We start from the raw sequence: 24,120 nt of genomic DNA on the forward strand, positions 1-24,120 counted from the left end.
TTTTTTTTGATAGTCATAATTAAAATGCTTGCTGTGACGACATTATTTGATATTTCTTTGTTTTTATGATTTCAAATCGAAGAGGAAACATTCTTACATTATTATAATATATAATAAGTTGATATTTTTTACCGACTATGGATTAAGTACTATTGCTTATAATTATTTGAATGACAAATATTTTATATTTTATTCCATATTTTATTCAATTTTGAAAGCTAAATAAGCAATCGCTCAGCATGTTGTTTATTAACACAGATACCTTATTAGCATAAGTAATATCGTTTTGTTGTGTGTATTAGTTATAATTATGTATGTTCTAAATTTTAATTAAAGCAATATAGTATCAATTCAAAAGTAGTTGGAGATAGTTCGATTCGATGAAACGTTGTTTCATTAATTTACATTTTAGAAATAATATGTAATACAATTGCAAATGCATAACAAAAGTAGCGTCAATTATTCTAATAAGGTATTATTTGTATTAACAATAGTATGAAACATTTAACTTTTAAAATTGGAGTACGGTATAAAATATCATTTGAATAATTATAAATGATATTTATATCAATGACCACTGCCAATTAATCAATTGTACCACATTTTGATTTTTATACCTATCTTTTCATAGAAATTTTTTGGATAAATGTAAAACTGAATTCTAGGACAATAGTGCAGTGCCAAAATCGTCAAAAAATATGTTTTCAAATAAAAAACTTCCAGGTTTTAAGGAAAAAGCTTTTCTGAGTTTTATTCCATGTTTTTAGTTTTTTTTTTATCATTTTTATCTCTACTCGTGACAGGTGTCTTCAGCGAGCACGAGATATGGTTCGAGATCACCTCTGATTGCAAAGACTAAACTTTTGTTTCTTAAACAATTTTATATTACGTGAAAATCGATCGAGATTAAACACACATGAACGAAAAATGTCATATTCGATCAAGGCGATTCTTTGTGGCTAATAATATTTTTTATGAATTTATTTATGGACAATTTCCAGTTCAAGCAAACGGTGCGTTAACAGCTTTCTAAGATGCTCATGTGTATCAATAATGTTAAATTGTTTGTCAATTTAATCTGTGATATTATTATTCCAATTTCCATTTAGGATTTGTTTCAAATCCGACAAATAATAGATGCACAGTTTGCTTGAATTGGTAATTGTATAAATTAACAAGAAATATTAAACATAAAGAACCATCTTGACTGAACCATCTTGAATATGCATTTTTTACTCATACGTATTTCATTTCTTAAATTTTAACAATTTGAAGTCAATGTTTGAAGAAAAATTGACTGTTATATTAGAGGGAATATCTTTCAAAACTATTAAGTACTTTTCATGATTTTTCATGATAAGATCAACTTCTTTTAAATAAAAATATCGCTTATAATAGATTGTTATCATTAAAACTTATTAATTTTTCGATTTTAAAAAAATCTAAATTTTTAAAAATGAAAATAGGATGGTCATTAAAACTTAATTTTTATGTTATATTTCTTGACTACTAATGATTAAATTGAAATTCTGTTAAACTAAATTGAAGTAGCTGATTAGTCCCCCCCCCTGAGATTAGCTGAAGAATGCTGCAATTTTGTAGGTTGAAATCTAATTTCTAAAAAATTAGATTTTATTTTTCGAATCTTTAAAATTGAAGAGTTATATTGATGTTTCAATAGTTCTAAAGGAAAAAATCGGTTTCAAGTTAGCTATAGGAATTTTTGTAAGAACGTTTGATGATTTTGATATATTTTGTTTATTATTTTCTAATAATTATAATAATAGACAGAGATAACATAACAAAATTTTTATCTTATAATCTATGATTATTTATAAACGATAAATATTATTACGTTGGATTTTAAAGAGTTAATTTCTCCTTGTTAAATACACTGTTTCGACTTGTTATTTCACATATCTATTAAACCTCTCCGAAATAGATATAGAATTTTTTAATCTTTCTAAAGTACTTAGCTAACAACGTTTATTATAAAATTCTATTATATAATTCTCTGTCTTTCAAATATTGATGAAAATATTTGAAGCGATTTTGAAATTGCTCATTGCGTTTACAGATACATTCTGGAATGGTAAATATGTCAGGAAATATGAATAGTAGAAATGCTACCTTATATTTTGAATTTTAATATTATTTTTATCATTACGTCAATCCTTATTTCGCGATTACGTGCTCAATCATGAATTTCTGTTTTTCGATATCGTTGAAATATCGCTGACATTTAATTATGTTACAATTAATTATGTTGAGATGCCGCAGACAACGTGAGTAATGAACGGTTTATTTCGAAGAGTTGTCGTTATATTTTCATTTGTATTGGATTCTGCTCCATTCCGAGTATTACTCCGAATTGTATTGCTTCAAGTTTAATTCCGTTTCTCTAATCCAAGATTCTATATTTCTGTTCTATCAGCTCAGATTTCGCTTCTATTCTTTTGACAATCCTTTTCGATTAATCAACTCGCTGTTTGTAAAAGGGTTATATATAAAAAGGGTGGATGTATATAAAAATTTACGACAAGTTTAATATATATCTCGTACACGCATTACTATCATGGAATTTTTACAGCATGGAATGTAGTGGTTAATAAAAAAAATTTTTTTTATGTATAAAAATATTACTATGAGATACTTGCTGCGAACGTTGTTTTGCAGATTTTTATGTTATGTTATAATTAATAATAATTAAGTTATTAATTTATTATCATGAATATACGAATGCTATATATACTATTTTTTTAATTACTTGAAAATTATTTTTTTAGTTACTTGAATTCTATGCCAATTACGTTGCTTTATAAAGACGGATTAAAAATAGCAATTACATTATTTTACTTAATTTTTTTAATGTATGTCTTTTATGCAACCTTTGAAATCGAATGTAATAAATTATATTTAATTGATTTTATAATAGCAATTTACAAATATTTTATCATATTTTTTATTTATATAAGATACTAAAAAAGGATTTAGAAAACGAATAATTTTAAAGTATTCAGTAATTATTAAATTGAATAAAAGATATTAAATTAACACAAATTAAAAAATTAATGTTATAGATAAAATATTTTGATTGATTAGTAATGCAATTCCTTTTATTACATATAACTATATGATTTTGTTACATAAATTAATTTTTGAAATTGTATAAAAGTATCAAAATATTAAAAAGCGAATATTTTATGTGGAACATTTCATATTTAAAATATTTCGATATGAAATGTAAAATATCTTTATAACTAATCACTTTTTGATGAGTTTGATATTTTCACATGTGCAATGAAAAGATTTATACAAAAAAGTCGTATAATTCCATACATATTTATGAAATTAATTATATTACAAAAAAACAAATTGTTTAAATCTTTTGTATCATTAATTCTTGATTTATTTTATTAGACAAATTTTTACTTAATTGGTTACTATTTACTCTCAGAATCCTAAATATTCTTTAACAAGAAATCATATCCGGAAAGAATTTTCTTTAGATAAGCTTTTGGAGTCAAAATATTTTGATATTTAATTTGTCAGAAATTATCAGTTAATTACATTTTACGTAGCGGAAATACCATTTTATTTACCTCAGCGATAATTATAATAGCTTCCGGTTATTTTTGATACGTATTTACATAGAAGTTCAGATATGATTTCTTGACACTCGCTTGATTACGCGTATTTCATCGTATACCGCATTTTATCACAATCCTTGAACATGATATCTAGAGTTTTTTTTCCAGTGTGTTTGTGATATAAAGTTACAATTACGCGACATATTCGTTTCAAGCTCATGTATCAATATAAAATGATTATAACACTTGTATACTTATTGTGAAGGAATTTCTAGTCGTGATTTTTAAATCTCGACTATATCGTGAGTTATAAATGATGTATAATATGTGTCTTAATTTTTAAATATATTAAATAACATTTACTTATGCATATGAAATAATGATTTATTCAGTTAATTGGATATTAGGATTAAAAGCTAATTTAAAAAAAAATTTTACTTGTGTGACAACTTAAAATATATTAAAAAACGCGTAATTGTTTTCTTATAGTTATAATTATACGATAAGATCGAAATTATTTTTTGAAGAATTGATTAGAAGATTGTTTGATTGTTTTAATTGCCAAAACTAAACTTTACTAATAATTGATTAATTACATAATCAAGTTTCTTATTAAATTTGTATTGAAACGAGGTCTATATGAAACTAATTTAAAAATAATTTCTGTTATATAAATTATCATATAACTCTTCAGAAATATTCTAAAAAATAATTTTTCTGTCACATAAATTTATACTTTTTGACAAATTACATTAATTTTGTTAGTACAAAATTGAATTCATATTTATATATGCAATGAAAAAATGAGAGGAGGGGGGAGAGAGAGAGAGAGAGAGAGAGAGAGAGAGAGATCATAATTTTTTAAATAAATCATCCGTTAGACTTTGATTTTAATATTTTGAGTAAACATTTGTTTTAAATTAGAATGAATTTCAGTAATAGAATAAACATATAATATATAGTAAATATTAACAGGTAAATATGACGTCTACATTTAATTAAATATCATCATAAAGATGGTTACCAGATAGTAAACAGCATAAGAATGGGTCGAATGTAATTCTGACACGATATTTTCTCTCACGTATTTATTACGGAGGATATATGTGCAGCTCACTAAATTTTGTTTACTAATAAATCTTGCTGACCATAAACAAAGTAACAGACCTCGACGACTAAAGACTACAAAAATGTAGAATCTTGGGAATAACTTGTCTCAAATCTTATGATTTGAGAAATTTCATAACATGCTTATTACGTTATCATGAATGAATTATGTATTTGAGATCACGCGACAATGAATGTATCAATGCTCGAATAATTGAATTCTCTTGAGGAGAATTCAACAACTATGTAACAATGAGTTTACAATTTTTCCTACTTTATCTCTGTTTACTCGTCGGAAAGATTCTATATAACTAGTTGCACATTATATAAAGATGCTAAAGTAAAATTAGAATACATACGTTTAGTATCTGATAAGCCATTATTTTATGAAGTTGAAGTTCTACATGACATTCAAATTAATTTCAACCGTTTATTTTACAACATATAAATTTATTTTTTGAAGCTTATACATTATGTTTCCCTGAAAGATTTTTTCGTGAAAAATTCGAGTTAAATTTTTTTAAAAACGATTTGAGACAATAATATTTTGAAATAATTAATAATGAGAAAAAATGAAAAAAAGAGTGAGATTTCTTTCCTTTATAAAATGAAATTTGAATTTCACTCCAAAAGAGTTATACTGTCATTATCAAAAAAGAGTGAAAAATTTACAATTTTGAATAGAAGTAGCAAATTTTTATTTTTTTCAAGAAATTTAGAGAGCAAAGTTTCAGGTTTTCAGCGAAAATATTTTTTAAATTGTGGTACGATAATTTTTAACAGAGTTATAAGTAATTAAAGTTAAAATACTCTTTTTATTTAATTCGCGATAACTTAGTAGCAAAAAAATCTTAGTAACGTTAAAAAACAAAGATTTTATAGGGATGTTTAAGCTTTTATGTTAAAAAGCTTTTACGTTGTGAAAATTTTCGCAAGTTTTTTTAAGCACAAGACAAGCTCATATAAAATGAAAAGAAAATTTCCCATTTTAGCTCATAGCTTTCTATATGTAAAAATGACCGAACTCACAAAAACTTAAAAGACGAAAGGTTGCTATGTCTTTTAAGTTTTTGTGAGTTCGGTCATTTTTTACATATAGAAAGCTACGAGCTGGATAAAATGAGAAATTTATAGAAAGCTATTATATTAAATTAATTAAAATGGGAAACATATAGAATGCTACGAGCTGGATAAAATGGGAAAAAATAAAAATTTTAAGTTTTAAAATCTTTTTTTAAATTTAAATTTCGTTCATTTTTTTAACGAAATTATAGCTACTTCAATTTTGAAGTTCGTAACGCTACGAACTTTTGTTTCAATCCAATATCATCTTGTCAACTGTCGTATTACGAACGATTACTGAACACGAACTTTGACGAATAACTAAAGGAGCGAGTTTCTGACAACTTTTTATTGCACTTTTATAATTGTATTCTATATTTCTGCCGTCGATCAAATAGACACGAATTATATTCGACACAAGAAAACTATTTTGCACTGCTGATATATCTATACGCGCAAACTGTTCGGTGTACTATATTTTCAAATTATATTGAATAATTAGTAGAATTTAATATCGATGATACATCTTTTCTGATTCATCTTATACTCGTATTACTCTGACAACATTGCATTGTATTATAAGAAAAAGAACATCTCAAGTGGCTCACTTTAATTTTACATTTTTATGTTTTTTTATATTACAATGTTCAACGGAACAATTCTATATCATCTTACTCAAATTACTTGTATGTGAAACACGATTAACAAAATTTTTTAATTTTCTAATTCATTATTCTAGTATCAGTATTTTAGCTTAGCATTAATTGAGAGAGTGTTCAATTTAAATTACAAATAATAAAGAGCAAATTAAAGAGAGGGTTCAATTTAAGTTTTATCCAAAATAAAATTCATAATAATTAGAAATTGATGTAACAAATGAATTAATTTTTTATCGCAAGATTAAATAGTAAACTCAAAGCAGATCTATTATATTGGTAAAGATTTAACTCTGTTACTATGTTTTTCTCATAAAATTAAAAATTAAAATTTAATAACGTTTATATTATCTTTAAAATTTTATTTAAAAGATGTATTCCAGACACTATAATTTTATTTAAAAAATTATTTTATTATATAACGTGTTTTGTTATTATTGATTTTGTTATTATTTTTGTTTTTTTTACGCACGTATGATTAAAATGATTTATGAATTAAATTAAAATCTTTTTATGAAGCATATAAATATGATTTAGTATTAGTCATTTTTATAAATTTTGCTAGTGTATTGCATTGGATAAAAACACTGACATGACAGTAAAATCGGGAATTTATTATGGGTTTTTCTATCTTGGATTTTTTCGGCCAACCCAGATATGAAACAGATGATTTTACAAGTTTTATATAAATTGATTTATATAAATTTGTTTTTATGTTTTAATATTTTACTTATTATGTAAGATAGGATTTGTTTTTATATATTAACATTGAACAAGTTCTAGTTCAAGAACGAAACGTTTATTAAAAATTTGAAAGACATTAAATATTAACTATCAAGAACTTGGCTCTTAGTTCTTTTTACCTTTTATTGTTTTATTCAGTTGAGCCTAATAATTCAATTCTTATATAAATTTACTATTATATATGAAACAAAAATTATTTATTCTGCTAAGAAAGTGAAGAAAAGAAAAGTTAACTTTCCGAATATATTTCTTTCAACTTACGAAATCGAGAGTTAGTGGCTTATACACGTATGCATCCTACTGCACGCGATAGTAAATTATATGAAAATTTACTGATATCACTTTGAGAACAATTTATGTAAATGTATTAGATACACGCAAATTTGAGTATTCTGTTGATTCACGAAAAGTAAATTCTCAATTCTTATAATATTTACGTTTCAAATTAAGTATATTGCTATTCCACATCTTATTTATCTACTTAATGCTAATCTTTACATTCGACAACTACTGCTTTTCATTTATCTTCATTTTCTGTGCAATTCATCATGCTATGCTTTAAATTGATAATAATATGATTAGATTTATAGCCTTACGTTCTTTACGAACGATTGGAACTTTACTTTTAATAAATAATAATTCATTGGTTGATATATTGAATAAAAATGATAAAAAAATGTAGATAATTTTTTTATCACACAGAACATCTAATGTTGTATATGAATATATCTAATATTTAATTTATCTTTGTTATATAAATTAGTTATTAGAATATTAAATTTAATGAATTAATTGTATTTTTGGAATAATTTCCATAAAACATTTAAATATTGTTGATACTTAAAAATATGCACGAAAAGAGATAAATTAACACATTGCCTGCAAATTTTAATCTTATTGTTAGCTGAATTTAATGTAAAATTTTGGTTTTTTTTAAAACAATTTTTCTTTCACTATAATCTTGTGATTATGAAACGATCGTGCGACAACAGTTTTTAATTAGGTCAGGTATGAAATTTACACCATAATGGATCTTTGCACCTAATCTCAAGCAAACAGTTCTCCGTTCTTCCTTGCACTTTCATGGTCGTTGCATTGTTATCGTGTTAACATTATATCGCGTGGTGCAGTTGGGAATATGAATATAGAGAGTATACTAGAAATGTTGCTCATATTTCTTGGGGTACAATTTATTATATTAAGATATACTGCTCAATGCGTTTTCCTTGAAGTATCTTTGAATGTCCGAACTATAATTCTCTATTTCTCCATGTGTTTCACGTATATTCATTCGCGATGTGCATGGGAATATAATGTGGTGTAATAAATTATCTTTCGTATCTTTATACTACGTGATATTATCGTGAAATACAGATATTTTATTTCTGTACTATAAATTGATGAATAGTTGTACCGAATTATTGCCTTTCTTCGCAGAGAAATAAATTACTTTATTAAGAATATTTTGATATATTTTTACTGCTTTGTTTAATTATTTTGCCAATTTTATAAATCTAGAAGTGACACATTATATGTATTTAAGAATTTATTTTTTTTGTATTCTTTAATATATTTTTTAAATTAAATATTATATATATCTATATTTTTACATATAATACATTGAAGAAATACTGATATATAATAAGAAAAATGTAAAAGCGTTAAAAAATGTTTTACCTGAAACTTTTTTTGTTTATAAAATATGCTGACATGTTATAGTAAACTCTGTTCCAACGAAACGATAGTTGTTGGCGCGTCTGATATTCACTGGCGAATTATTGCCACATTGTATCATCCTCTAATGTATTCTGTTGTATTCACGAATAGGCGTAACTGATGCGTTCTAACATAATTTAATTCAGGCTTAGTCACCTAATTTTTTTTAAGTAAACAATCACCTGAGATGTTTTTATATCATAATTAATATTATTATTATTGATACTATATTGTATAATTATTGATTATTTTCTGATTTATTAATATTTCAACAATATAGATATGAATTTAATTACAATTTTCTGAAGAAAGTAAGTAGAAACCAAATATTAAACTGAATAAACATGTTAAATAGCTTATATGACATTTTCTAAAAAATTAAATTTAATTAATATAATGCTTTTTATGTGAGTTTTTTAAAGATTCCTAAGAATAGTTAAAAAGGGAAAAATATGTTAAATGATATCCATACAAAGCAATATTTTACAATAATTCACATTTTTTCGTTGCTGAAGTGGAAAAATGCTCCAGATAACTATTTCTAGGTTAACAAAATTTAATTTTAATCTATTATGTTAGCTAATGAAATATTCGTATAATTAAAATCCTTATACGCGACTACATCTTTAACGATAATTCATCTTTTTGACGTGACCTTTATAACTAAGGAATTGCCAAAAGAGAGACGAGTTTATCTATGTTTCATTGCCAAATGTAGAATGAAATATGGTTTCGTCGAATGGCTTACGTTTTTCGATGCAATCGAACACCGGTTTTGGCACCGAAAAATTCGCCATTGCGATTGTAGGTTTAGATAATCGAATAATATAAACTTTCGTGTATAACATGCGAATTATTCTCTATTTCAAAAGTTGTTTTGGACATATATTGATGTCATTGCATTCTTTTTCTGTTTTTATTTGTTCGTGACTTGTATTAAAGCTTCACGATACTGCTAATCATTTTAAGAGCAAGACAGTTCTTTACGCTCACGCGTTTACTTAAGACATCCAATTTATTTTAGATAGCAAAAATTGATATAATTTTATTGTAGCATATAACTTTGTTGTAGAATTCAATTTTCGACGTTGTAGGGTACCGAAAAATCTATTGAAATGTATCTTATGCGCTAATTGCTGGTTCCTTTGTTTTCAGTTTTTGTTAATACGAGTATATAGATCATTTCATGTTTATGCCAACGAAGTTGTTTATACACAGAAGTTAATATTAGACATCAATGTAGTTGCCTTGTGAAATAAGTGAATAATAATTGGAATTCAGTAATCGTTCTTGAAATGAATTAATTTAGCTAGCCTAAAGGGATTGTATAAAAATTAATTTTGTAGAATTACTTGAAACTATCGAAACTTTAAAGTTTTTTAATTTTCAAATTATTCGATTAAGATATGAAACGGAAACGGCTCTGATTGTAAATTAAATTAATCGAATTTAAATTATCTAATATTTCAATGATGCAAGATGTGATGATTATTAAAATTGTAGTAGTAAATTGAATCAATAAATAAAAGTAAGCATTATTCGCATATATTTAGTTCAAGAATGAAAAAAGGGTATAAATTAAAATTATAACTTTTTAATAATTGGAACTTCTATGAAACTGATCTTCTATCAAATCTGATTGAATTACAAAAATATTTGAATTGCAAAAATTATTTTTTGGTAGAGATAAACTCTTAATTTCATCCCTTGTAAGATTATGTAATTGATTTTATCAAGAGTGAAAAGTCAAAGGAATTGATAAAATTCTAATTTTTTATATTAGGTGTTGGAATTAATTCGTAGCGTTTTTTAATGAAAGAATGTTATTTATTTCACATGAGCATTAAAAAATACATTAATGAAAGTACTTCCCATCACTTGTAAAACGCTACGAATTAATTCCAACACCTAATATTAATATGATCTTTTAGAAATTATAATTTTAGGAAATAACAAAAAGAACTATTATTCTCATCTGATTTAATGATTTGATGAATTCGAGTTTCAAGCATAAAAAAACCTTTAATTATAGTTACGAGCTACTGTCGTCGTATACTTTATATCCCTGAAAGGTATTTAGATATTACTGCACTTTTTATGATTGCGTCGGAGTCGTTCGTGGGAATACCTTTTGTAGCTCTCGCCTGGCCAGGGATTGCAGAGGCGATGGTAATATGCAAAGATGGTAACGATCCGAGGCGGCGAATATATTGCACAAGGATTGTCGGTTACACAATTCCTTCGTTCGGAATCGGTGGATCAAACCATCTTGGCATCGTTCCATCTTGCACTTCGACTGCGCTTGCCAAAATTGTGCTATAGATTAACACATTAGTTGCTAATATGAGAGTGTAACAATGCTTTCAATGATAAGAAAAATTTGTATTAGAATAACTTTTTATTGCTTAATATATTATATTTCTAACAAAAATAAAGTTTTATGAGATTCTTTTAAAGCGCACAACAATAAGATCAATATTCGCAGAAAGTTAACAGTGATTAAATTTTTAAAATTTTTTTTAAATGAATTTTTTCTATATTATTTAGTTATTATTTAAATATTTTGCAGCTGAATGTACAACTAAGCAGATAATCTATTAATTGTACGTAAAAAATAAGTTTAAGTTATAAGGAAAAAGAGTTTCGTTTAATTTAAAATGTAGATTAAATTTTTTTTATGACATTGCATTTTTGGAGGAACTCAATCCCTTATCTTATCACATAAATTCATTAATTTTTTTATTAGCAGAAATATTGTGCATATAATTATTCTATATACATAATTTATAATACAACTTTATCTTGCATTTAAATATGTTTTATTTTAATTTAACCATAAAAATGTTAAATAAGAGAATAGCAATATCTATCGATTATCTATTAATTCTTGTATGTATTATTGATTGTAATAGAATATTAAATTTTAAAACCAACTGAAACTATTTATAAAATAATTTTAAAAATGTATAATATAATAGGATAATAACATAAAATTAGTAAACAAAAACAGTAATACGCTGAGCAAATTGATAATATTTTAAATTGATTGATATTTTAGCTGATGGAATAAAAAATTGGTCGCAAAAGAAAAGGAAAATGATGCCATTATGAGCATTGTTTACTTGTGCTGTTTATTGTTTTTGTAGATCACGTGGAAAATGCTGACAGTGTTTCTACATAGATTATGTAGGGAGATAGGCAGCTTACGTCTCTCAATGTATATACGCAGCTATCGACTGTTCATACATCAGCGCCCAATACTGATCCTTGAGAGTAACGTTTGATTTAATTGCCCTTCAAATTCTCTTGCACTGAAGCAGAATGTAGTCAAATATTAGTCGTGTTCAAAATATCTTCTCTGCGCGTATATCGATTTTTCTTAGGATTAATGCTGTTTTTTGCGAATCGATCAGACGGGAATATCAATTGTTTTTCTTTAAAGATATCGTATCTCTCGCCGATTTAAAAAGTTTGATGGGGAAAAAAGGGTAACCTTGGTCTTTTCTTTTGCACGACTATTGTGTAGTCCTCTCAATATGAGATCAGTCGTAATATTGATTTTGTTGTCAATACCGATTGATGATTAGTTTTTCCTGTATTATTTGATACGAAAGTTGCCATTCAGAAATATCTGCGGTTATAAATTTAATTTATTAAATATGTAAAGAAAGATTTTTTTTCTTATCATTAATTTTACTCGATTAAGTCGCGATGAAGACGATTGTAGAAACTTGTGACGTATGAGATGACAAAAAGTGTAAAAATAATGGAAAAATGATCTTATCACACCAAGGTCAGTATACAGCAAAATGTTAAGTAGCTTCAATGAAAGAGATAGATAATATATAATATTATGACGCAAATTATGCAAAGATACAGACTTGGAAAAGATGATTTGATTGCATAGCTTAATATGCTAAACATGGCTAGATGATTTTGATACGAAGATTGATTAAGATAACTCCAGTATTTTCATTGAAACACACTGAAAAAAAATTTTCTAAGTCTAAATAATTTTCTTGAATAGTGCTAAATAAACATTTCCTTATTGCAAATAAATATTTACTAAATAGAAACATACATTAATTGATTTAAATATTTTCTTTTTTTTAAATAAATATTTACTTGCAATAAAAAAACGTTTATTTACAATTAGATATTATTCAAGAATATTACTTAAGGGGATGCTAAACCGATTACCAAACTTGATCGAAGTCGATAGTACAGACTTTTTTAATTCCAAATTCGATAATAGTGGTGACATCTTTGATTCATTTCTTACATTATATTATATATATATATATATATATAGTTCTGTCTTACTCAAACGCATACATCTGTCCTTATCTAACAATGCCAGCATCATCTATCGCAAAACTACGTAACTACTGTTACACGGAATTTCGGTTCTGTTGACATTCCCAGTCTTCGCAAAGCATCCACATACACGTATTTTCCACTGGGTGAAAATACTTTTCTTCTAGATCAGAACCTTCCAAAAAGGGCACCGCGGGCCCTTATTCTCTTGCCTCTCGCCCGCTCGTGCTTGTCCCCCACCATAAGTCCAACGCTTGTCCTCTATTCATGGCTGTGCACCGGCACGTATCATTTCGTATAACAGTCAGGCGCGGTTTCATTGAAAGATAAATATGTATACCGAGAAAGAAATAAAAGAAGCCATATTTATGATTTATTTTATTTTCGTTTTGGGATCTCTATTAATCCTAAGAGTTATATTTGCATACTTACATACTTGCTTGCGACAGCTTTAAACGCGTGTGGTTAGAAGATTGGTGGAAGGTAGCGTTGGAGGGGGTAAAATTAGGAGGGGCCTACTTATCGTTGAAATCTTGGTGGGGGCATGATCACATGACCATTTGGAAGGTTCTGTTCTAGACCTTCAATCTTAGTTCTACAAACTCGATATCGTTTGTTAAGTAATATGATGCGTGCTTATTTTTAAAATATGAACTCTAAAACTCTTATATCAAGCAAATATATACCTGAGGTGACAGCTGTACAAGTCAAAAGTAAGTGAACTTTTTTTCGAGTTTTTTATGAAATCCAGTGCAGCTGAGGTCTTGTTTGTGCGTACTTTAATTTATGTAATAACACTTTTGCAATTTGTAAATCCTATTCGGAGATTTTTTACCGAGTGGAAATGATAAAACCGGCGGCTTTAGCATCCTCTTAAATTTATAGGATTTTTTTTCAGTGCAGGCATTAAGGGTATATTCACAAACTTGCATAGCCGCATAAACGTATACATAAAGAAAATTATTCAGTCACATTTTACGTGTGTCTTTGTAGGAGAAATGCGATTGGATAATTTTTTTATGCACACGTTTATGCGGCTATGCAAGTTTGCTATGGATATACTCTTACACCGCAGAAATCAGAAAAAATGAAAGATGAGGGTAATTTACAGGCAACCATTCTGTTATGTACGCATTTATACTATATCAGTATTACGATTTCAGTTCTTTTCAGTTAATATTAGTAAAACCACTGTTAGTTGAATCGATTTGTCAATATAGTAAGTAGAACATATTCATAATCTACATAAAATGATCACTGTAGAGTGCAAAAAGCTTAATGATTATTATGGTGATAAAGTATAGAGGGATAGTAAAGTAAAATGAAGTACAACAAAATACAAGTATTTAGCTCTTATATTCTTTATTCAGCTTGATTTATCTTATATATTCCATTTGTTTGGAGGGAATGTACAGTATTTTTAATGGATGAGATTTATATATAAAACGTTAAAAACTGGATCAGTAATACAAGTTGACTGCCATAGTTCAGGTACTGGCGCAATATTGGCAAACTACTGGTTCAGTACTGGCTAAGTATACTGGATGATAACTCGGGCCCAGTCAGGTACTAGTCAATCATTTGCCAGTGATGATCCAGTACTGATTGACAGAATCCTTGCCGTTAGTTGACAGTCGTAGCAATGACTAAGCGTTGATTTCGTTATAATTGCTGCAGGCGATCCTATTGGTACCCAAAACTAAGTGCGCAAATTGGATTTAGTGCATTAAATGTAATAAATGTATTATCTGAAACATGTATTTCATATCTAACTGATACACTTGTAATGCAAAAAATTAGAATTATTATCTATTATTTTGTATACATATTTATCAGTCTTATTCCTTAATAAAAGGAATAAGACCTAAACTTTCATAAGTTATTGCGTCATTTTACGTTTTATTTCTAATAGCATTATTTGTGAATTTTTTATGAACCATACATTCCACTTGTAAATAGTTGTATAATCTCACCATTTGTTAATATGAAAAATAAATATTTCGGATTCCCAATATTTTTTTCATAGTAGCAAATAGTATAAAATTTTTATTTAAATAATTTATTTACCTTACATATAATAAATGATCTTGATAAATTAAGATTTTGATAAGTGCAATATGTATACATATACCATACTGAAAAAAATGCATGTAATTTTATATGGAAATTACATGTCTGTGACCGAAAAATTACCGGAAATATGATTGGAAATTTACAATTTCCAGTAAATTTTCAATCATATTTATGTGATTTAAGTAATTTTCCAGTCATAAACATGTAATTTCGATGTAAAATTACATGCATTTTTTTCAGTGCAGAGTTACTGTATATTGACTATTCTATAGTATAAATGATTTATAACATAAGTTATTATCTTCGATAATAATAATTTGTCCGTAATCATTGATGCGGCTCGCAGTAAAGTATTTTTGCTACAGATCCGTCAAAGCGATTGCGATTAGATAATGCATCCAAGATACCGATTAATCGAGAAAAATATGTACGCACATGTAAGGTGTCATATGTATCTTGCGTATTAGTGACACACCGCAAGAAACATGCCAGTGATATGAAGAAAGAAGATACAGAAAAAGAGATGACATTCTATTGAAAAGTCAAAGCTGTTTTTCGTCATGAAAGATCTGCCAAGAAAACATTGGAAACCGTGTCTCACTGAAGGATAAGAGAACCGGTTCGTTCTTATTAGCTAGAGAACTGCGATGCGAATAAGATAGAACTAACATTTTAATTAAGAGTCCACGGTTTCGGACTTAATTCGTCCCTAGCACATTAAGCTTGAAAAGCTACTTTGACGAGCAGACCGCTACCTGATAATTTATGCACTGTATCCTTGCCATGCATTGAATAGAGTATATAAATATATAAAATTATATATAAAATGATATAAATACGGAAATCAGTTTCAAGTTTTTAATCTCTTTATTATAATTTTTAAAAGAAGTTAAAGGAATGTAATGAGTAAATTGTTAAGTAAAAGATTGACAGATATATGATCCTTTTAAAGAATTTAATTGAGAATTACGATAATTATGTAACCATTTTTTTTAATCAATAGTCTCCAGTTTTTAATAACTATATTTCAACATTTATGATTTATTTTTTCTTTAATTTATGAGTTTGAGTGACATATAGCAATACGATATTTCTGTAGAATGTACAAGAATATACAATATAATGAATTATTACAAATTGAAATTCGAATAATAAGTTAATATACACGGATATTAACATAGATTGAAACTAAAAATGGATTGAAACCAAAAATGGATTGAAACTAAATGATTATTATTTTGCAACAAGTAGACCGAATGAAATGAATCAAATGTCATTTTGTAGACATTGTAGAACAAACTTGTCAATTTTATATAAATGAAATGTATATGATCAGTGTATGAAAAAGTTATGTAATTATTTAACAATTGAAACATTACAAAAAAGGGGGGCAAAAATTATGTTTGCGCGCATGAGTTAATTGTATCTATATATTTTCAAAGTGTTGTTCGTCGGAATCGACACAAAATTAAATTAAGAATCATTTCATAAAAAATAATTAAATGTTTCCTAATATAAAAAAACGAGGATTTTCATTTTATGCGGGATGACGCGCGATCCCATCCCGTATAGGTACATATATTTTTATCCTCTTTTTTTTGTAATGCTTCAATTGAGAAATAATCACATATCTTTTTCATACATGTATATAATACAATTGACAAGTTTTTTTTCTACAAAATGGCGTTTGATTTATTTTGTTCGGCTTACTTGTTGCAAAGTGATAACCATTTAGTTTCAACTTATTCCCTTTGTACTATTGAAAACTTTAAAAACATTATTGATATGCTGTTATTTATCATATTAAAAAATATATTAGGAAAGATTTATCTAATTTGTTATTCAATTAAATTTGTTCTGCACATTATTGATTTTATTTAGCAACATTCATATATTTAATAATTAATTAATTAATAATTAATTTATTAAAAAACAGATGGATTAAAGATGATATATTATTTTTTTATATAACCGATTTGTTGAATTATTGAACATACAGTACTAATTGAAATGATATTTCTACAAGGAATACATTCTAAATATGAATATTTACGTAATATATTAGGTGTTGGAATTAATTCGTAGCGTTTTTAATGAAAGAATGTTATTTATTTCACATGAGCATTAAAAAATACATTAATGAAAGTACTTCCCATCACTTGTAAAACGCTACGAATTAATTCCAACACCTAATATATATTAAGAAGATTTTTTTTATGAGAATGAATGTTATAGACATTCACATTAAATTATTATATACATATTTTTTGTGAGGTACCTTTTCTACTTGCGATTATAGCATTAAGAGCATTCAACATCTTATCGAAGAAACAACAGGGTATGTAAGGGATATTTTTACGATCATTTGAATCCTACACCTTGACCTTTTCCTTCAATGGAAAAACGATTACGTGCGAGAAGACAAAGCTTATCGTACCTTTCATGCAGATAATATAAGTCCCTAAATCGTTTCAATTTCCGTTACTGCAAGTTATAGTTTCCAGGAAACTGCTGCACACACCCTTTATAAATCTCTCTCGCATTGTTTTCTTTCTTCCGATTTGATTTAAATACAAATATATAGATACAATCCGTTACATTCAAATAAAAATATTTGTATAATGTTTTACAGCTAACAGATATTTTCTTTTATACACTGAAAAGAATTTTGGTCATTTTTTATTCCAATGAAATAATGATCATTAATCAATGTCCGACTTAATGTTCAGTTCATTCATTGTGTGATACAATAATTGAATTTATTAATATAATTATATATTCATGCATTCTTGCAATGAATCCTAGTAATAGTTGTATAACCTAAATCATTATGAGAATTTATTGAACCAATTTTCATTAATTCAATGAATATTTTATTGTATTTATGTACAGTTTTGGTTCAGTGTATGATATTCCATTATTATTGTTATTATTATTATTATTATCTTACACGATATTCTTAGCAAAATGTAAATATATTTTGATAAATATATTTTATTAAACAAAACTTAACTGAATAAAGAAATGATTATTTTGATCTATTTATACCTCTTATATCTGTATAAAAGATAATATTGATTTTTTAAATGTAATATTTTGGTATACATATATAAATTTAGAATAATTAAAACAGAATAATTTTTTAGTCTCACCGTGGAAAATAAAATTGTGTATTTATAGAATATTTATTTATTATCTAATTGTATATATGTATATGTGTATATGTATATTTGTATTTGATGCAGAATTAAACGCGAAACTGTATTATTGATTTATTCTAAAGTTCTAAGAGTTTTACATATATCGGAAAAAATTCTCTCATATGGTAACTCTTACAACATGCAATGTTTTTTTGCTCTTAACTCGAGAATAGTTGCTTGGAGTATATTTATACTCCAACGGCGAAAAAATGAGAATTATTGTAAAATATTTTGTATGGATATTATATTTAACATATTTTTTCTTTTTTAATAACTAGGAACCATTAAATATGTAATTCGAGAACCTGCAATAAAGCGTTTTATATATATATATATATATATATATATATATATATGCGCGCGCGCATGTGTGTGTGTGTGTGTATATATATATAAATTAAAATTTTTATTTTTTAGAAATATTGTCATGATAAGTTGTCTACTTAACATATTTATTCTGTTTAATATTTTTTTATTGTTTTAATATTTTTTTGATTTTTACTTATTTTTTGAAAATTGTGATTAAATCCTTATCTCTCCATAATATTCTCAAATGTAAATAATCAGAAAATATTCAATAATATGTAATATGTTTTAATAATAGTGATCTTAATTATAAAAAACACCCCAGATGACCATTTACTTAAAAAAAATCAGGTGACTGCTTCTAGGTTAAATCTTGTTTATTATTCCTTTGTAATAAAATAGACTATAATGATTTCTTACGTATAATCAATTATTCTTTTATATTACATATATACTTTTATATTACATATATAAGTTTATCTTTACTCTTTAATTTTTAATTTTCCTGTAACATAAGGAAATAACTACAGAATTATAATATATTTGCAAATAGCCTAGATAAATGCAGATATTTTTATTATTATAATATTTTGATCGATTGGTATTTTATTATTTTATAATTTTTACTTTTGATGTAGTTTTTAAAGTAACACTTTTTAGTCTTAATAATTCATCTCTGACGATATTTATCCCTAGGAAATATGCAATATTTCCTACATTGGCTTGAGCATACTTTATTGCATTTTATATTTTATTGTAGTTCGTTAATTAGACAAGTGTATGACATAGTAGTGGTTTCGCTTATTATTACAAAAAGCTGTATATCATACCGAAATTTCGATAAAACTATGCGGCGAGAGGAAAATCATGTATCTGGGCGTGTAGCTTTGCAAAAAGCTTTCTTCGCTATGTTTCAAAGACGTACGTTCATCATGAAAATCACTTTCTATAGAATATATATTAATTATACTTTCTATAGAAAGTGTAATTAATATTAGTGACCTATATACAATTTTACCGATGAATTATGATTTCAGACTTCAGATTGAATATTGCTAATGCATTTAATACTCATTTTGACCATTGTAAATTAATTATAATCTTAGTTTAAGTTATTTTTTATCTAATTCTGAGAATTAGAAAAGGATGAAGAATAAATAAATTAAACCGAGATTACAATTAATCTGTATTGATAGAAATGGACATAAATGTATTAAATGCAATAAATGCAATTTTCGTTCACGGTTTTGTACATAAACATTCATTTATACATTTAGAGAAAATGAAGGAGATACGATTTCTACGCAGTTATAAAAGGCAATTTTATTTGCTATTATTAAATTTGCTATTATTTTTTGCATCTTAAAATATTTCTTATCAAGAAAAATATGTGTTTATATTCAAGATATACTCTAATCAGAAACTATCTTATTTACAAAGATACTTTAGTTTGTTTTGGAAACTTTGATAATTCAATTTTATATCGAATAAATATTTTTTTTTTTGAGAAGTATACAAATTTATTATAAATTTTTAAATAAAAATTTTATAGTAAGGCGCTTTGTAATATTCGTAAGTGATCTAATGACGCTCCTAATTGACGCATCTGTACTCTCTGAATGGATCTTATTAGAATGCAACGTGCATGTCTATTTTTATCTGATTGCTTAATTCCGTGTTGAACATATGTGTAGCAAATTTTCTAATCGCATAATGTGCAATAACGCAAAGTAAGTAGTAATGAAACCAGAGTGAGATCTGGGTCTAATAGATGTATAAAATACGCTTTACTACGCGTTATTTTTTGTCAATTTGTGAATGAATAAGAAAAATAAATTAGTACTATCGTTATTTCTCAAAATCATTATTCTGTTATTCTGTTGTTTAACAAGAATAATTTTTTTTTATAAGCTGCACGTACACGTGCTGATATTTTTTAATTTAATTAAAGGCGTATTATAATTGATATAATTCTCACAACGTATTCGAGAATTAACTTGCCGTGCCTTTTTAATCTTCAACTGCTTTTAAACATTTTTTTTAAATTAACAAAGTGTTTATTACCGGGAAAAACTTGGAAAATCTGGAATTTTCAGAGACCCATTTCTTTTACTTTTGAAAATCAAGGAATTTTATTGAGACTCAGGAAAATTTTTGGAATATTTTAAATTTAAGTTTTATTTGTTTCTTTAATTTTGATTTTTTTTTTTTAGATAATATGAAATGTTAACAATCAGCATTAAGTGGCATACTGCACATTCACATATTCACGTACATTTTTATATGTTATGTGTTTCGCGAGTTTTTATAAATATTATAAAAAAATAAAAAAATAAAAAAAACGATGATAGTAGAAAGCAACACTCAGCAGAATAGAATAGTTCATTCATACTATACATACATGTACACTGAGAAAAAAATGCTGTTGATTCAATTAAAGTCTATATTACTGGCTAACATAAGTGATTAATTCATGCATATTTTTATTGACATAAAGGCATAAATTATTTCAATAATCAAGGCCTTTATGTCAATAAAAATATACACGAATTAATCACTTACGTTAGTGAGAAAAAGATTCTTAAATTGAATCTATCTTGAACGACCACTCGATAATTAAAATGAGCGCAGTAATTCCCGAAGGGCACTATTCGATGTAATTCGCAAATCTCATTGCAAATCTTCGTATGATGTGGAAAGAAGCTTGACGTTACTTAATTCCTTTTTAAATTCCTTATTAACCTACGATAGGCGAGGTAAGAACTACGGGAACAAACATGCCTGCACAAAGCGATAATCTCGCCGGCGACACTATTCTAAAGATATAAATTACGGGCATGTTGCGTATCGGCGGGGCACGATGCCATGAAAAGAGGGTGTAGGGACGACAAATGATAATACTTCACCTTGTACTTCTTCCGTGTATCTATATTCAGCCCATCGGGCCGCTGTGTTCACCGCTATTGATCCATTACGGAACGCGCGCTGTGTGTTGAAACCTTTACGTGTTTAGAGCTAAGGCTAATGGTGCGGGCGATAAAAGAAAAAAAAAGAGAAAGGAAAAAAAAGACGTCATTTCTCGTTTGCGTTTATCGTGCGCGCGAAGGACGAAGGGCCGCGCCAGGTGACCGTCATTTCGTATCGAAAAATTTTGATCTCGTCAAGCGGCGAGAATCCCACTCAGTTTTAGACAGGCCGTGTAAATTCAAGCGTGCAGGAAAAACTTTTCCCTGTCCTGCATGCCATTGATTAAACGTCAGGTTGTCGGGGAATGCCCCTGCATAAGTATCGAGATATCTCGAAATGTATCTGCACGACAAAATATCCGGGACGTCTCGCTGATAAGCGATGAATAATATTACACGGAAGACGATATAGGACGAGCTGTACTCGTGATATTGTCTGGATTCCTTCTTATTTTCTGAGTTTCCTTTTGATCTATATCTCTTTGCGAAACCTTTTCCGAAGGCGCAATTTCTCGAAAATCGCAGAAGCACATTGCGAGAAGATATCGGTTCGATTTCGCTGAATAGAGGCGACAAACGAGCGAGTTTCCTCAATTCGACATGTACGTTTACCAAGTCTTTTGATGCATACAGTTGTAATGTTACATAAACAGCTTTTATTTATATCTGTACGTACTTTGGTTGTCATAATTATATCTACGTTGCATGCAGAATCTGTTTTTATCGGATTTGTCTCGAATAAAATATCAAAGCGAAAATGTAATCTGTTTCGCTCGATTTAATTTCGTGTTTCATTAATGTTCATTTCTATACCAATAAATATGTTTATTCTTGAATGATTAAAAATTCGTGTAATGCCCGTTTATATCAGTGTATTATAGACTAACTTCAATCTTGGTTTAATTTACTTTTTTATCTTTTTCTAATTTTTAGAACTAGAAAAAACATAAAAGAATTTAAACTATAAATTGCGAAATAAATTATATTTCTATTTTTCTGATCATTCAAGAATAAACACAGTTGTATTATGTGGAATAATAAGTACTGTATATATTAGCCGGTGTATTAGTATCTTGGAACGATGTAAAAAAAAAGGTACTCCAATTAACCATCGACGTACCTTGACTTGGCAAATATCAGAGTGTGTTATTCGAATTAATTCCGCCGTAAATCTCAGCAAATCACCATTCGGAATCGTTGGCGAAGATCGTTCCAATTTGGACGGCCTTAATTCTCCATGCGGTAGTTATGCAAAAACGGGACTTGCGTCGTCTGTCACGCGCGATTACCGCGGGTGCCTGATGTTAACTCTCGTTTCCGCATGCATAGTCGACAGTAAGCCATGTAGAAAAGGTTTACGATTCAATGAAAAAGGCCAAATGTGCGCGCCTTCCACCTAATCTCCAGTCGTTTGTAATTTAACGACGCAATCGCACGAAACCTTAGCTTTTTTCATCACTGTAGTTGCAGTGTTGTATGTAACTAAATAATTTAGAGTAAAAATGATCGCAAAAGCTTTTTTTCTCGTAATATAATAAATATTTTCTGTAGAAATTTAATTTCGATTGCTGACAAGTCTCTGAATCTCAGTTTCAAATCCCGCTTTTAAATCCCAGTTTTTATAACGATGTCAAATAATATGCGAAAAATTGCGTTAGTTTATAATTTAACATAACGAGTTGGAGAACTGCAATTAGCGCATTTGCGAAAAGAGTATCAAAAGCGACTTAGAGTTTATTGAGATTGCGACAGTTTTGGGACATAGTTTTACATATTTTACGTCAGTTTACGTATCAGTCTAATTACATGTAATCATATAGTCTATACTTAATTTGATAACCCGAAACTGTTGGTTGTTAATTGCAAACAAAGCTATGAACGATTTTTATATCCAAGTTTATTTCGAATCGCGAGTCATAAAAATAATATTATATACGTCCGATTTGTTTGAACATCAGATCGTGTGGTAAATGATGGAAAACACGACGGCAGTTCGCGCTTTAAGACTATATTGACCAGACCATTCAGAAAAATATAATGATAAATGGTTGTCACACATAACATTTTTTGTTTTATGACAACTATGAATTATTTTATTTTGCTGTTACTAGAACTTTTTATTGAGATAAATAAATTGCAATACATATTGCACAAACGAGATCACAATTAAAAGTATTTTTATTAATTAATATATATTTTTTTGTTGAAGAAGTTGAATTGAAGAAGTTAAATGAGATTAGAGAAATTTATGAGATTCATGATATTATTAAAATATAAATATTTTATAGCGTTAATAATTATTAGATATTTTTTTGATATTTCTGATCAGAAGTTATTAAAAGTGCAATATGAAATGAAAATTTGTAACATTTATTTTCATCTT

The 24,120-nt window shown here is 27.2% G+C and overlaps 2 protein-coding genes across 3 annotated transcripts in view; both read left to right on the forward strand.

Moving 5' to 3' along the window:
• Nca (neurocalcin homolog) overlaps positions 1–24,120 on the forward strand; it is a 207,558-nt gene that overhangs the window by 1,176 nt on the left and 182,262 nt on the right. The gene's annotated exons all lie outside the window — the stretch shown is intronic.
• LOC105146384 (uncharacterized) overlaps positions 1–24,120 on the forward strand; it is a 51,702-nt gene that overhangs the window by 554 nt on the left and 27,028 nt on the right. The window lies entirely within an intron of this gene.

Source organism: Acromyrmex echinatior, chromosome 3 (assembly GCF_024713525.1).
Source record: "Acromyrmex echinatior isolate Ae372 chromosome 3, ASM2471352v2, whole genome shotgun sequence".
Lineage (NCBI taxonomy): Eukaryota > Metazoa > Arthropoda > Insecta > Hymenoptera > Formicidae > Acromyrmex > Acromyrmex echinatior.